This window comes from Columba livia, chromosome 18 (assembly GCF_036013475.1).
Source record: "Columba livia isolate bColLiv1 breed racing homer chromosome 18, bColLiv1.pat.W.v2, whole genome shotgun sequence".
In the NCBI taxonomy this organism is placed as follows: domain Eukaryota; kingdom Metazoa; phylum Chordata; class Aves; order Columbiformes; family Columbidae; genus Columba; species Columba livia.
The window spans coordinates 7,653,104-7,668,987 of NC_088619.1; the positions used below are offsets into that span (position 1 = coordinate 7,653,104).

General features: G+C 39.5%; 1 long non-coding RNA gene across 4 annotated transcripts in view; it reads right to left on the bottom strand.

Annotated features, from left to right (window-relative positions):
- The window catches only part of LOC110359337 (uncharacterized), a 316,154-nt gene that overhangs the window by 64,477 nt on the left and 235,793 nt on the right, over window positions 1-15,884 (bottom strand). The window contains exon 1 of one of the 4 annotated variants that reach the window (XR_010467040.1): window positions 5,542-6,502. The exons of 2 other annotated variants lie outside the window; for them this stretch is intronic. This is a non-coding gene — a long non-coding RNA (uncharacterized LOC110359337). Of the gene's footprint in view, window positions 1-5,541; window positions 6,503-15,884 lie in introns of those variants that run through there. One more of the 4 variants, XR_002414476.2, reaches the window with a different exon arrangement.

The window sequence follows — 15,884 nt, forward strand, 5'->3', positions numbered from 1 at the left end:
CAGGCAAAGCTAAAATTTGTCATGCTGCTATTTTTCAAATGGAAAATGGATTGCGGTTTTTAACATTGAGTTACAAATCATCTAATGGAAAAAAAAATCAAAATAATAAAATTTTCTGCCAATAAGACACAGATCTACTTCCTCAAATATTTTTTGAGGTTCTTCCTTCATGGAAAAGTCTGGAATTTGGAGGGAAAGGGGGATTTGAAGGAAGCTAGTGTTTTGTACATGGGGGTTCCCATCCTCCACACAAACTAATTGGCTGGAACAATCCTCATCAAATCAGTCAGAAATATTAAAAAAAAAAAATCACACTTAGAACATTTCAGAAAAAAGCACTAGATGGTATATTCATTATTTCACTGCAAAGCTTCCCTGCACTTCCAAATGAGATAGTATATTGTAACATGTAGGTTTCCATAGCAAACATCTAATTACAATATAAACAGAGTATGCTAAAAATGTACCTCACTGGTAGCTGCTAATGCCCAAGGGCTGTAGAGATCACCTTCCTCTTTCCAAACTGTGGTCGATTATGTATTATAAACACACATTAGAATGGATGCAGAATTGTAAACTTCTTAAATGAGTATCTCATGTACATTCAGTGGTGCACAAAAGCCGAGAAATTCGCTGCATTATGCAAATATACATTTTTTTCCAGATGTATTCCACCTTCTGAATAATTTCCAAGAAGGTTGACTTAATGTGGTAAACCACATAAGCAGAACCAACTTATTCGTATTATTTTGTACCAATCTTCAACTTTTTAGCCTTGCTACCATAATACTAGTAAGAGTGTAATGGAGCAGCACCAAAAATGTGGAGCATTCAACAGGAGGTGGACAGTATTGATGGAGCAAGAACACCATCCTGTTTAAGACTGATTACTTGACTGAAAAGTGAGGGTCAGGAGAGAAGGATCACAAGTAAGATGCATATGGTGCCTTGTTTTTCACTTATTTTAGAAAATACATACAGAGAAAAAAATTATAGTATTAATTCAGCTCTATATAAAACCCAAGAAAATTCATTACAGTTCTCTCACCCTATTCTTGTGTATTGGGAAACTACAGTTTGCACCAACTAACACAGCAGAGTGGTTGCAGAGTGACTATTAAAACGCAGTACTTCCCATTTTAGATCAGCATCTTATCTATTGAATCATGTCACATCCCACAGGTAACAATATTGAATTTTATTTTTGTTTGTACTATGCTAGAGAAATTAGGATCTCCTCAATTTAGGGCAATAAATTTAATTTAGATGTCAAAGAGTTTTTCACTTAGAGCTCCAGAAATCCCAGAAAACACTTTTAATTTGCACTCTTACACACACAAAAAAAAGGAGCTTCCACAACTCTCCTAGGCTAAGCGACAGCTAAATCTATTTAGCTTCATGGATGAATGACTAAATTGGTTTGGGAAGTCAGCAGTTCAAAAGCAAACTGAGGACAGTTTCCAGGCTACTCTTCAAAAGTTCTCCTTTTTTTATTCATCAGGACCCTCACAGACTTATTTTTCGTTGCCATTTTCTCCACCAACCCGATGAAATAAAAAGGCATATTCTGCTAAATCTCTCCAGCTAAAATGCTGGCATTTCTGAACAGAACAGCATCATCTGGGAAGCTGAACAAGAGAGACAAGACAGCACAGACTAAAAAGATGATTTTTACTTCACTTCCATTCTTAGGGCATCACTGCTGGAAAGATTAGAGGAAAAAAAGGGTTAAGAATTCAAGCAGAATATTTAATACAGGACCATCTTTCAAGCCACTAATTTATTCCAGCATTCCAGACCGCAGGATGGAAATAAGATAATGAAGGAAGGAAATACTTGAAGAGATGAGACAGCAAAACTAGTCTGAGAAAAGCTGCCTAACCAACCTTCTGTGTTAGGGTATTTCATCAAAGACAAAAAAGTTAAATTAGGCTCATTATCATTGTTGGCCTTCATACATAGTAAGATTTAACAAGTATGTAAATGTATCACTGATTACTTTTTTTTAACCTGCTGTTACTAGTCAACATTTCAGCTCATTTGTGCACCTGTTCACCAGCAGTACCTAGAGCTGGTCAAACACTGCAAAACAGTGTTTACAAAACAGTTGTATGAATTCTGAGCAGCTGCTTGGTTCAACCACATTTGTGCCCCTTGATGTTCATGAATATTCAAGGGAACAAGTTTTTATTTGCACAAATGGTTGGGGAGTGGCTGTTCCTGCGTGAATATATTCTCATGCAAACAGAAATATGCCTGTGGGATCAAGAGTGTTTGCTAATTCACCACTAACTGCTTGTTATTCCCTTGCTAAAAAAGTTTTGGGCATTTAGTCAGAAATCAGAAACAATATCACCTGACTCAATTAACCACTGGGTGCTACCACACACAAGTTGTCAGCAGCAAAAAGAGCACAAACCTCAAGTTACTGGCAAGTGTAGATATGAGCAACAAGATTCATAGGAGAAAAAAAACAATCAAGGCTTACTGTGAACAGAACAAAAAGAGTTAAACAGTGACTACTAATCAAAATGAATAACCAGCTTGGTGCTCATAATGCATCTCAATTTGAAAACAGGTAACTGTTAGCATATTCAGGAAGGAGGGAAAATAAAAGAAAATAGGAAGCTGGGCTGGTAGATGTTCTCCGTGAGATTGCCTGCAGTGTTCACTATGTCTTAAGCTAATCTATTTCTAGGTTACATACAACACTATATATGTGTGTGTGTGTGTATATATATACACATATATATATATATATATACACACACATATATATATATATATATATATATATATATAATGTTTCTTCCAGCAGGAAAAGTAGATAAAAGATGTATCAATGAATCTTGCTTAGATGCATCAGCTGCAACACATTTGGGTACAAGTACCAAATGCAGAGCAGCAGTAAGTAGAGTGGGCTACTGGGTCCCTGCAGTGAGGCTGGGGTGCATGGCTGTGCCTGTTCTGTGTTCACCAGGTTACCAACAGCTTCTGATGGCTCTGGGAGAACCCACTCACCCACAGAGCAAATATGGACATATTAGGAGTTTAGTTTGGGGAGGTTCTTGGTCAGACAAGATCCTTACAAAGTATCTAAATTAATATGATTCATCACAAATTTCTACTATGTGGGAAGATGAACTTGGGAAAGATAGAGACAAAACACACACTGAGTCTATTAATTATGCAGATGCATTTCTCATTTGCAAATGAGAAAGCAGTGTATTTCTATAAATACAAGGAAAGTGGCACGCCTTTATAAAGACAAATCAAGCATCAGTCAGCAGCAACATATTTATAGCTGATACTGGCTTGAGGGAAGGGATGGCAGACACATCTCCTGTAGGTACCTTCCATTTTATTTCCTACAATATCAGGGAGCCCTCATAAAAGTGACTTTAGCATGTTAATCTGTTGCTAAGCAGCAAATGAGCTGACATAGTCATGTCCACATTTCACCTTGCTTTTTCCACAGTCTGCAAAGTTTTGGAGGTTTAGGGTAATTACAAAGAAAGAAGAAAAATTCTACATCATTTTTTAGGACAGCACTTGTTTACCACAACCTTGAAGTTATCATGTCAGTGTTGCTCAACCTGTAGTGATTTCGAAAAACATTGTTTTTCCAGACACTAATTGAGTTGTTAGGGAGGTAGTTTTAACTATATGAAACACATCCACAATGGTACATTAATATGAAGCCTTTTTGACCACGCAAAACCTTCTTGTATTTTTCTGCCTTCGTGCAAGCAGTTGTACACTGTGATATCCTCCCTGGCTAAAGGGAAACTTCGAAAAACATTTCACAATGCTGCAATAAGCCCTCCTGCTAGCATATATCTGAATCTTAATACATCCATCTAAAGATTGTCTGGAAGAATTTAATGAATATTCTAGTTTCTGCAATTAGATATTGTTATTCACACCTAGGGACTCTAGAGTGCATATATATTGAGCAAAAATTAATATATATGCTTATAAGCATAACTATTCAGAAACACACAAAAAAATTAAGATATTACTTGATTATTGACCTAACAAAACCCAACTCAAAACCTAACTGCTTCACAGACTTCAGGGCATGGGCTTAATTTGTAAGGAAGACAGGATTTACCATTTCATAGTATAAACCAGACAATTTAGTTTAACTGTTGTTCAAAATGTCCCAGCCTTTAAAGCATAGATAGCATTTCAGCCTCAAAAGTGATAAGTATTCTTCCTCAGGGTAGAACACTTTTATTAGTTTGTTCCTTCCCAGGCACTCATCTCAGACAATTTTACCCACTTACAACAGACTTATTTCTTTTTGGCTCAAAGAATAACTGGACAATGTTTTCCACCGTTTTACCCACCTTTGGCTGGAGGGACTTTGCAACCTCCATGCGCTTGAGGAGGCAGAGATGCTCAGGTCTCACCAACATTGGGCTACTGCTGCAGGTTGCACTGCACCAGAGCCACAACCCTTTGCCTTTCTCCTTCCTCTCTATCTAATGCTGAGACTACTGAGACCAGAGTCATTCCTGCCAGGAAACTTCAAGCAACCCCAAATTTAACCCTGGCTGACCAAAAGCTCCAGGTCAGCTGGTACACAACCCAGGTCCTGGTGCTTCATTGTTCCCCTTCCCAGCTCAGACATACTCTTAACACGATTTCTGTTGTGGGAAACAGTGGCAAAGGCTCACAAGACTATTTTGGAGAGGCCATGTGTGAGCCAGGAATAGATCCCTTGGCCCCCGTGTGGTCCCTCCTCTTTGAGAGAGCCAAGTCAGCCTCCCTCTGTCTCACTGTCACAGTCGGATGCTTCATCCATGTCAACATCCCCTTTTCAAACCCTGCTTTGAATTTTTGTCAGCAACCTGCGCAAACACGGCTGACAGCAGAGGACAGCAAGAAGCCTTGCTGCAGAGCTGTGAAAACACAAAGCACTCACACATCTATAGCTGCAGAACAAACAGGCGGCTCTGCAAGCAGCAGAGCTGAAGAGGGCTGGATGCTCAGGACCTGCATCCTGGGGCCTAAAAGGGTGCCAACTCCAACTGCAGGGTCTCCCTGCATTTGAAGCCTTTCTAACTTCTCTGTCTGTGCTGATTATTTTATATTAGAAAGAGGCCTGAGCTCCCCATGTAGCCTCTTCCTCAAAAGAGCGCTTACAGTGACTTCCACCCAGCGACCTACTCCTGCAAGTAGGAGTCCACAACAGTTAATTGCCTCTGAGACAGCCCTGCCCTTCTGCCAGCTGGGCTGAACTCAGTCAATGGACTCAAATCATTGAGGAGTAAGGGATAAAGCAAGAGATGAGTTTACCTTCAGCATTGGCTCTTTAGGAAAAACAAAGCTGAAAATAGAAGCCTTGGCATAATAGTAAATAAAGTATCACAAGATAAATAATAGCAGTATCAACTCCTATTTTAACAAATTCAGCTGCAAGAGATCTAATTTTTATCCAAAAACACATCAGAGAAAATGAAAAGTCATTGATATTGTTCATCTACCTCTCTTGCTTCTCCCCCTCCCTCCCAGTTTCAGATTTCAAGCACTCACCAAGAAAATTAAACACAGTCATGAAGGAAGCACTCCTAATCTCCTTGCCTCTCAGCATCTTCTTATTTCCTAAAAGGGAGCCCATCAAAGAAGCCTTTGAAAGCAACAAAACATCCACCTCCTGCCCTCCAAAGCTTATATTGGTTTGGGAAAGTTGTGGCCAACTGCACCCCTCTGCGCCCTCTTTAAGTCAATTGTTCACAGGTGTGCTGACCTTAATTTGTTCCCCAGAGCCTCATGTGTGACACTGTTTAATTTGATCTTGTTACTCACTTACCGTATATAAGAGGTTTGAGGATTTCTTTCTCACTCAGGTGACACAATCCTAAGAAAAACAATGACTTGTTTCTGGCCCATTTTGTATAAGTTCATGGAAAGAAGGATGCTTTTCAGTTTTCTTAAAGTTAAAAAGTAACAGAAAACTGAATGCATGTCCCCCTTCTCTAAGCAAAAATCAATGACTGATTTAAGCACTAATGTACATTTAGAGAAGTCAAACTTATAACTGAACTACTTTCAGTTCAGAACTCCATTTTTTGATCTGCAGAAGAATACAGCTTTAACAGTTTCTTTCAAAAATTAGTTTATTGAAATGTTGTTGTCATGGAATATCTGCTCATTTAGATAGCTGTTGTGTGTACATTTCATTCTTTTTTTCTCTGTCTCTAACAAAAAACTCAATTATTGCACTGAACATTTGGGCAGGATCTCAAATTAGCCGGAATACATGTACTTAGAGAAATCGGCTGTGCAGTATGAAGTTCATGACAATACTAAAAAATCATTGTCCAGCTGAGTACGTGAGGTGTTTTTTTTTCCCTACTTGTTCCTATGAACATGTCAAGAGCAGTACCTTTATCAAATAAAGGGGAAAACGGGCCAGATTGCTGAGAAATACCTTACACAGCAAGTTGGTAATAAAAATGGAACGAGAGAAGTCTGAGGATCAGATTTTCTCTTGGAAATTGAGCTGGATCATATTATACCCAGATGATTGCATATGAACCTGAGAAACTTTTTTCTCTAATGCCATTAAATCGAGTTATTCCAGCTTCTGGCAACAATAATCGTGTGTGTGTGTGGAAATCCTGATATACAATTAAAGTGAAGAAGGGGAAAATGCACAACTTCTGCTCTGCCTTTTACAAGCGGATTTTTTTTGAAGGCAGTATGCTGGGAGATATTGTGATACAAAGAAGCGGAATGTTTTTAAACTCTAAGTTAAAAGAGAACAATTCCAGTTGCACGTTTGCCTTATGAAGCTTTAGGGGTTTTTATAAAAAGCCTAAAATAATTTTATTCTTAATTACTCTGAATATATTATTTTGCCCATATGCAGCTCTAAAGGTAAAATGTTTCTTTTATGCATGTGCATTTTGCAGCTAGAAACCAGGAAAAACATCTTTTTAATTCATTGTGAGAAATGAATATAAAATTGTATTTGAGATTAAAAATGACTTTTTTTTCTACTAAATTATATTGCCAGAACATGGCTGGAAACCTTTTGCATATGCAATGGAAAGTTATGTAAGGTCACAGCTACTCACTGAAACAAAATAATACCAGATCAAAATCCACAGAAAATGGTAAAATCCTAAAAACTAGTACCAGTAGCGTTGCAATCACAGGTTTGTAACTATATAGATTATTAAGGAAAACCAACTTCATTCTTTTGTCTCAGCAGCAATGCTGAGAAGTGTTTAAATGTTGTGGAAAGCATTAGGTAGAAATATGTAATGCTGGGCAAATATCAAGAGCTGTTTCAATCAAACAGAAGAAGGGAAATTTTAGCCATTTTTGTCCATGTTACAAACACCTACAGCTTATCTGCAAATGGAAATTAAGGCTCAGCCTTTGTTACAGTTAAAAATGTAAAAGAAGCCTGTGGCATATCATCACATAAATCCAGGAAGAATGACCAGGTACGATTAAAGGTCAAACATCACCAGTCTACCCTTGTGCAGACTCAGTGAGAATGAGGGGCATTTACCAGGAAAATTCTCCGCATCATTACAGGGTCATACAATTTAGAATTAATTAGTCACAATATTAAAAAGAAAAAAAAAATCCTTCCTAATTAACCATGTTACAAGACAGCCTCTTCAGTATTCTATCTCAGGGACATATCCTGACACAGATGCAGGCTACCAAAGATCTTTTTGATACTGAGATTACATTGACTTCAGTGGGAGTTTGGTTCTCAAACTCAGCTATATCCAGACCTGAGTCACTAAGGACTCTGCATCCTTCAGGCAGATGCATGTGCTGGCTTGTTTGACAGAGCAGCAGCACAGAGTACACAATCGAGTGAAGTCAAAAATGTGGTTTTGCATGCAGGAATCATACAGATGAACCTGGAGAGAAATTCTGTAAAAAATTTATCAAAAGTGTTGAAAAATCACTATCTCAAGTGAAGCTGGGCTGCTCGCCTTTCTCCTTTCTGAGGGCGAATTGGTAGAGAAAGGAACAAATATTATCTGTTTTATCTTCAGGTTGGTTTTCCCCCTCCCCCTGAAGTGCAGTGTCTTACTGACAAAAAAGAGAAAATCAAAGAGAAACGAGTCATCAACACAGCCCTAGCTTGAAGTTTGGTTTGATGGCTCTCTGAGGAATAACACTCCATATTTTTTCCACCAAAGTACCCAAAGACAAACCTTCAATAATTCTGTGGCAAAGTCTTTCATTGGGAGGTATGTTCCCCACATCTGTACAATCCTTGGCCCAGAAGCAGGTTGACCATGGGGCACAGGCAGGACCCCGAACAAGAAGCGCCCTTGAAGAAACCTCTCAAGGAATGATGGTCCTGCAAGGCCCTGTCAGCCCTAATCCAAACCCTTGCTCAAGCTAGGATTGATGGTTGGAGGTGTTTCAGAGACAGGAGACTTTTTAGACCCAACGCAGGTCCTTCAGGGTTACCTGATTAGCATGGGTGTGAAGAAGCAGTTGACCTACAGGTTCCTCCATTTGTCTTGGCCAAGGACCAGCCCACACAAGCCTCCCCAAACCTTTTGGCCGATTCTCTTTGGCAGTGGAAGGAAATGAGAACATCCTGTGAGGCGTCTGGTGGGAGCTCCTGTGTGAGCCCACGTAACTGTGAAACTGCACTGCTGTTAAATGGTGGTTTGCATTCACTTCTTAAATTTAGCACCAACTCCCCTTCACTGGAGAACAGAGAATGATCGTGGGAGCAGTATAGTTTTTTTATAATATCTGGATTTTAATAGTACTTGTATTCAGAATTATTCCTTTGGAGTAAAAGGGACTCTAAACAGGTAACTGTTCAGCTTTATTAACTAACAGATCATTATGTACTAAAATGCACTGAAATTGCATTGTAATTTCAACATAAACTACAACGTAATTACAGTCTTTGTAGTGTAAAGTATGACTATAACACAGTAATGAATTAAAGATGAGAAATAAGCATACAGACTGGTTTGTATTTAGAGTAGACATCTCCGTAATATTCCCCTTGTGGATCCACTTTCAGGAATATGGCCAAACTTTTCACACCTATTGGGCTCAGAGTGCCAGATCTGGGAACCACCAACCTGTAAATAAGTAATACGACAAGTCTGGTGTTTTGTGCGGCCAGAGGGTCTGTCCCATTCCTGGGTTCCCAGAGCTGACCTAACAGCTGGAATTGCTCCCTGCTGTGCATTTCCCCTTTGGAAACAGCTGCCTGGCTAACGTCAGCCGGGCAGTTTTCCCCGCCACAGTGCAAACATGAATGGAAACTGCTGGTGTAATAGCACTTCTTGTCAGGAAAATGTGTCAAATTTTATTTTTGAAGTGGAACAGAGATTAGAAAAAAAAGTTGGTGTTTTTTTTTTTTCTTTTTTTCTTTCCCATTTGGTACAAATATTCCAGTGTATCTAAACTAAATCTTCAGCTACAAATTCAAACAATTTGCTTCACCAAGTTGTGCAAATCTTTGCCATCTGTTGCACTGTTTAACTGCCGAGACAAAACCAGCATAATTTGCCACTGTAGCATAATAACGTTAGACTGATGATTTATGGAGTCTTGAATGTTCCTTTACTCGGAGCTGTGTGCTTTTGTTGGCCTTTGCACCTATTCCAAATACAAACTCAAACACGAAGCTGCTTCTCTCCCTCCACTGCAGCCTCTTCATGTCAAACACAAAACCTCTAATATCAGATACGGCATCACTGTGCATGTGACTCCCAGCTTACAGTGTAACAAGTGCAGGGAAAGGATGCTATTAAACTCTGCTATCTTGGAACACGTATAAATAATTCACACCTTTCCTATAAATATGTATCCCTGTAACCTCAATTGTCATTGAAATAAAGGTTACAGTCTTCATCCATATCCATTTTCCATATACTAACCAAGTCATCTGAATTCTTCAAGCGCCTTCTCTGTTTAATTTGTATTTTCTTAAAATTGAGAGGTGCGTGTTTTGTCATCACAGCTAAAAAAAAAGACTCTTGACTTTCTTTTTTCAGTGTCCTGTGGTTTTAAATAAAAACATCATGATATTAGGACCATATCTGTACTGTACAAACACATCTGAACTGTAGCCCAGGGGATGGTAAATATCCATCAGCTTTCCACACCTCCCCTAAATGCTAAACTGACACTAACTTATTTTTTTCCACGTACAGTCTCCTGCATTATCTCTTGAAAAAGAGAACACCCACAACAAAATCATCCTGTAATTTGGCAGCTTTATAAGGCAAAATCAGACATTTATCTTCTATTCTCTCTTCAGGAAGAAGAAAGGAAACAGGGAAGAGAAGCAATAGAAGTTATGAATGCTCATAAGCAAGAAGAGTGCAGTCAATCGCTTATAAAATGACTCCCTCCAGGCTGCAGCAGTTTGGTTTTTCCAAAAAGTCATCACCAAAAAAGCATCCTGGGATAAGAAAATACCTCTAAGCGGCCAGCCTTTTGCTGAGGAGAGATATTGTGAACCATAAAAATTATGTGCTGCTTCTGTTTCATGAACATTACATAATTACTACACTAAATACCCAGAATAAACAAAGAATGGGCATTTTTACTAGGCTTCAGAAGAGTAAAGCCATAAAGAAAATAACTCCATGAAATTTACAGGAGAGACCCATTTTAGACCATATGTTGGGAAGGATCTTCATCCAAATGTATGAGTCAATGTGCAAGTGAAGTGTTGCACGCAGAGCTCCTGAGTTTGGGAGTGTTTGAGGTTTGGGGTTCTCAAAGCCTTCATGCTGCTCTTATCCTCTAAAACATGACACATCTACTTGACTTACTGCGTCACAAATTTTTCCCCACTCTGCACTGTGAATCTGAGCAGAAAAGAAAAAATAAGATTACGTGACTTGCTCATGGTATGGACACTTCAGCACATGTGTAATTCTTTTTCAGCTCCAGAGCCTTAATTGCTTAATTTTGTGATCAAAGACATGGCACTATTACAGCCAGGACTGACTATACTCTGAGTCTATTGACGTATTCTGTAATCCAGCCCCCTAGCTTTATTCCTCTGTTGTCTTCTGACTAGATATTTGTCTCTATATATTTTAATAGAGTTATGCACCCTATAAAATTATTATTTCAAGCCTGCCTGTCGGTAACAGCTGTATGTCTTCATGAATACCACTAGAAGATGGCAATGCTAGAAGACGATCCTCTCATACAAAAACCCTTCATCTGGCCTAATCACTCATGTATTTGTTTATTAGATGAAATTAGTGTAAGAACAGAACACAGACAATAACGAGGGTGTTACAGAGGAGTGTTGCCGCCGTGCTCTGTCAAGTGCTACCCCAGCACCACGTCCTCCGACTTGAACAGAAACTGCCAAGTACAGCTGGCCCAAAAATGACCATTCTGTTCTACAAAAAAACCTTTACAATTTCTTCCATACTGAAGAGTGGAAGTTTTCAAATATTACAGAAATGTTCATTAGATATGGAAAAAGAAAAACCAGGAGGTTGATTTGGGCAATGTTTCTTTAAGAAATCACAAGGTGTAGCGTAGACCGTAGGCAGCAGTCACTGCTGTGTCACACCAGGATATCCATCTCTCCTGCCACCAAATTGCTGGTGTCTTGTGGCAGCAGGGAGGCGGAATGCTGGTGCTCAGATGGCCAGAAAAGCCTGAGGGATAAATGTATCATCTGAGTCAGGCCCAAAACTCAGCTCTTTGTCCCATTCCAGGCACTTGTGTTACTGCTTAACAAAGACCAGTTCTTGCAATCCTGACTTCCACAGGGCTTAAATGTGACCCGCGCCAGCTGGGAACAGGTATTCTCTTATTCCCTCCTAACAAAATGTGCTTGATGGCAACTCATCCCAATCAAGGTAAAATCTTCTGCCTGGAGGGTGCTGTCATTACTGAGGCACATTTAGAAATCACAATACATTGTGTAAGAGGAAAGGTCCTTTCCTAAATGGCTGGAAGAGTTTGTGTTCAGAAGTAATAAGAATGTTTGGTCTTTAAACTCGTATTTCATAATTTGCCAGATTTCAGGAATATTTTCTCATTGAAAAGATATTGCTTGTCTTGTTTTCAAGATTTTGCTTCAGCAGGCTTTGCAGCAAAAAAAAAAAACAGCACTGCAAGAAAACAATAAACATGAATAAAACACTACCCCTTCAAAGAAGAACATGTGAGGTTTATCTAACCTGAATACTGAGTCAATCTTGAGCCTAGCAGCTGAAAGAAAATATAGGAAGAAAAGGGAAAAATCCAGCAGGAAAAAATAAGAAATATATTTGGGGCACTTAGTTGCTGATGTCAGATGTGTGACATGGTTGTGTTTTATTCCAAGCAAAATTTCATATCTGTGAAGTTATTAGAGTGACAGAAAGTGCTGTGAAAAGCAGAGTAAATCCAATTCCTCCCTGCCACCATATCCTCAGTGCTGTACAGCTGGCTGGCATCAATGCTTTGCTCTCTGCTGAGGCAGAAAACAAAGGAAAGTTTCCTGGATCCCAGCAAAGCCGCATGAACCAGGTGAGTTTGCACCTGCCTGTACAGCCTCTTTATCCCACCATGGGGCCACAACAGCCTCTTCCCAATATAAACACCTGAAATCAGGAACCAGGCTGGGGTCTGCGGGTGTAAATCACTGCAGGCATCTCCCGTGATGGTGTCTGGGGAAATGAAGGCACAGGGATGTTTATCTGCTTTGCTAAATGAAGTTCCTGAACTACAGAACAGGGTTTGGGTAAATTCATCTTGTGATGTGAGTGATGACTGTGGTGACACCAACCCCGTGGCCACTTCCCTGCCTTGGTGGCTGGATCTGAAAAAAGTCCTTGAAAAAGTGCCAGGCTGAGGTGGGTCTCACAAATTCTTGTTGACTTGGACTCAGTGATCCTTGTGGGTCCCTTCCAGCTCAGGACATTCTGTGATTTTATGTCTTGAACAGGTTGCTCTTTTTATATAGCATACATAATGCCACAGTTGAGCTGTATTTTGTCATTTTTGTTCCTTTTCAATTACTTTTAACTTAAATATTACACAGGCCCAGCGTGTGTCTACATGGTGACATAGCACTCTGTTCATATAGCCCTGTGGGAGATAAAAGGATTTTTTTGTTGTTGTTTCTAGCTTGCCTTAATTCTATTTATAGGCAATCATCAGAGACTAATGTTCTGTTAAATACATCTTCATCCAGGCAGAAGTTGAACTTATGAACATGATAAAATGAAAGTAACTTGTAAATAGGCTATGCTGGGGTTTTATGTTAATTCAGTCTAAATTATATCAATTATAAGTGACAGTTTATCCAGGACATTATTTTGTGTTTCTAATTTTACCCTAATTATGTTGGTTCAGTAGATTTATACTAATAGCTGTTACAGATCTCCGTGCCTTTGTCTACCCTCTGTTGTGATCCCAGCCTTATAGGAAACAGATATACACTATAAGTAATCTCTTCCGCCTTACTGCATAAAAGCATATTGTGCATACATTGTGGTATTTTTTTTTTGCTTAAGTAAATTAGCACAATCTTTATAGCATTTGATATATGTCTACATTCTTAACATTGGAAGAAGTTCATCTTTATGTTCCCAAGTGGCTTGAAATGTCTCAATGTTTTCAGAATCTCTGCTGGCCAGAAATATCCTCTATCCCCAAGGTACCACAGGTAGATCAAGGGATCACAGCCTACACTGACCTCCATGGGCACACATGTGGGCCAGAGGTTGCCCCAGTCACACACAGACACATTTTACATCAGGCTGGGTTTGTATAACGGGTTCAACACAGTCTCTCCTTTGACTCTGGTTGTAGAGTCAAAATAGGCATGTTTGTGTGTGTAGAAACGACAAGTTTCAGACAGAATTTCTTTTTAACTATTTTAGGAAAAAATAGTCTGCAATTGTTTTATTCTATTTCCTTTTGATGCTGCATAACTCTGAGTACCATTTTTGCAGAAAGACAGGGTGTTAGCAGCACTCAATTAACTCAGTGCATGATTGAGAGAGGAGGACAAACTTTGACAATAGTGACCAAAGGAAATAAATTAAGTAGCAGCAATGTACATAGCAAATGATTAGAGGGACAGAAAACCTTTCCTTCCACCCTGAGACAAGTGTAAATTAAGACTATGTAGAAAACATGGCAACTAGACAAATTGCCCATTTTCAAGGCACCACCAGGCTCGGCCCATGGTCCAGTACAACAAACCCTGAAGGCAGGAGACACAAATAGTTTTCCCAGCAATCCTGACACACAGTCCATCCATCATCCATGCTGCCTTGTTTCCCAGGGAAGGCCACTGATAAGGAAACCCACTTCTAAGTGAGGAGAAAGGGCAGAATTAATTGCTGCTGCTGTAAAACCCACTGTACAGATTACAGGGGCATGTTTCTGCACCTGGGGGTTTGGATCACAGGACAGTTCCTTATCTACATGAATTAAAACATGCATAAATGCACAATTTCTATGCCACTCTCACCGGTCAAATACTGTTCTACACAGGATCTTGGTTGTAGTTTCAATGGAGACAAAAGCAAGACTCTACTGATATCAGAAAAGCCAGGATTTCTACAAAAATCATTCAGGAATGCTGTTTACAGTCTGTCAGTAAATAGAGTATTTGCTGCATGAAAATGGATCAGGTTTTTTCTCCGAGTCATTAATTAGGGGAATTTTTCAGGGTTTTATCTTTTTTGCTTGGCCTTCTTCCCCCCTGTCCCTGAACAACTGTCCCCTGAACTTAGAGGGGACAACATCTTTCAAGTGAGAAGAATGGATTTTGGATCTGGTACTTCACGGCAGATGGTAGAAAGGAGCACTCCTTACTTAGAGGTCAGAGGACACCTTCACATCCCTTTAAATGGCTTAAACAGCTCTGTAAGAATAACAAATCTGTTTAAAATAGGAAATCAGAAGGAAATAAAGCTGTGTCAGGCAACGCTCCCATATGCAATTTGACCTTGGACAGCTCGTCAGATCTCTTGTTCAGCTCATTCATCATTATTCTGGGCTGTCATCGTGAACACCATTGCTCATTAATTATACATTAACCTCATTCATGGCTTTTAATCTATAATGGGTCAGGATGTTTAAAAATAATTAAATAAGAATGTGCAATGGTAATAAGGATAATATCTGTACTGGAGTTTAGGACATCTGACTGCAAATCAAAAATAAGTGATGTGGAACAATTAAACGGGAAATTAAACAAAAACAAGAGAGGAGAGGTCTCTAAATCTCCAACCTTGCATTTAGAACAGTATAAGCTTTCAAAGATTCCCAAAATATACTTGTAGGATTCTGACTTTTTGTTTGCCTGTTTTTAATTTACAAAATGAGCATGAATTTTCAAAGCAAGGAAGTATGATCTGCTGTAAGCAGATTAGCAGATCAAACTGTTAGGCTCTAGCCCAGACAAAACAGAGATGGGTTCTTGACAATATTCAGACTCTTTTCTGCGGGTGGAACCACCAGTGCTCCCGTTTGATGTGTGTGTTTGCTGGGTGGGGTGCACTGGCTGCAGGGGATGATGTTGTTTTCAGAGCATGTTGTTCCCAGAGATTGGCGCATCCATCTCCTGAAGGTTGAACCAATTCTCTGTGGGCCTTCCAGCCTATGCGGTGGCTGGAATCCCCAACAACCTGGGATGAGAGAATCCTCTGAATCCCTCAGTTCTCTGTGCCAAATAATTGGATCCAATATAGGATTTAACTCAGTGTTCCCACCACCGATGTTTTAGTTCTGAAATGATCACATATTGTTTCTTCTTATAATTAAATAAGTTTCCACATCACACAGCACTGGGGCACCTTGCTTTCCGGTGTCACAAAGGACTTCTCATATTGTGCCAGTTGTCTGCAGTAAGCAGAAAGTGCCAAGTGCCAAGGTTTCCAAAACAGGCT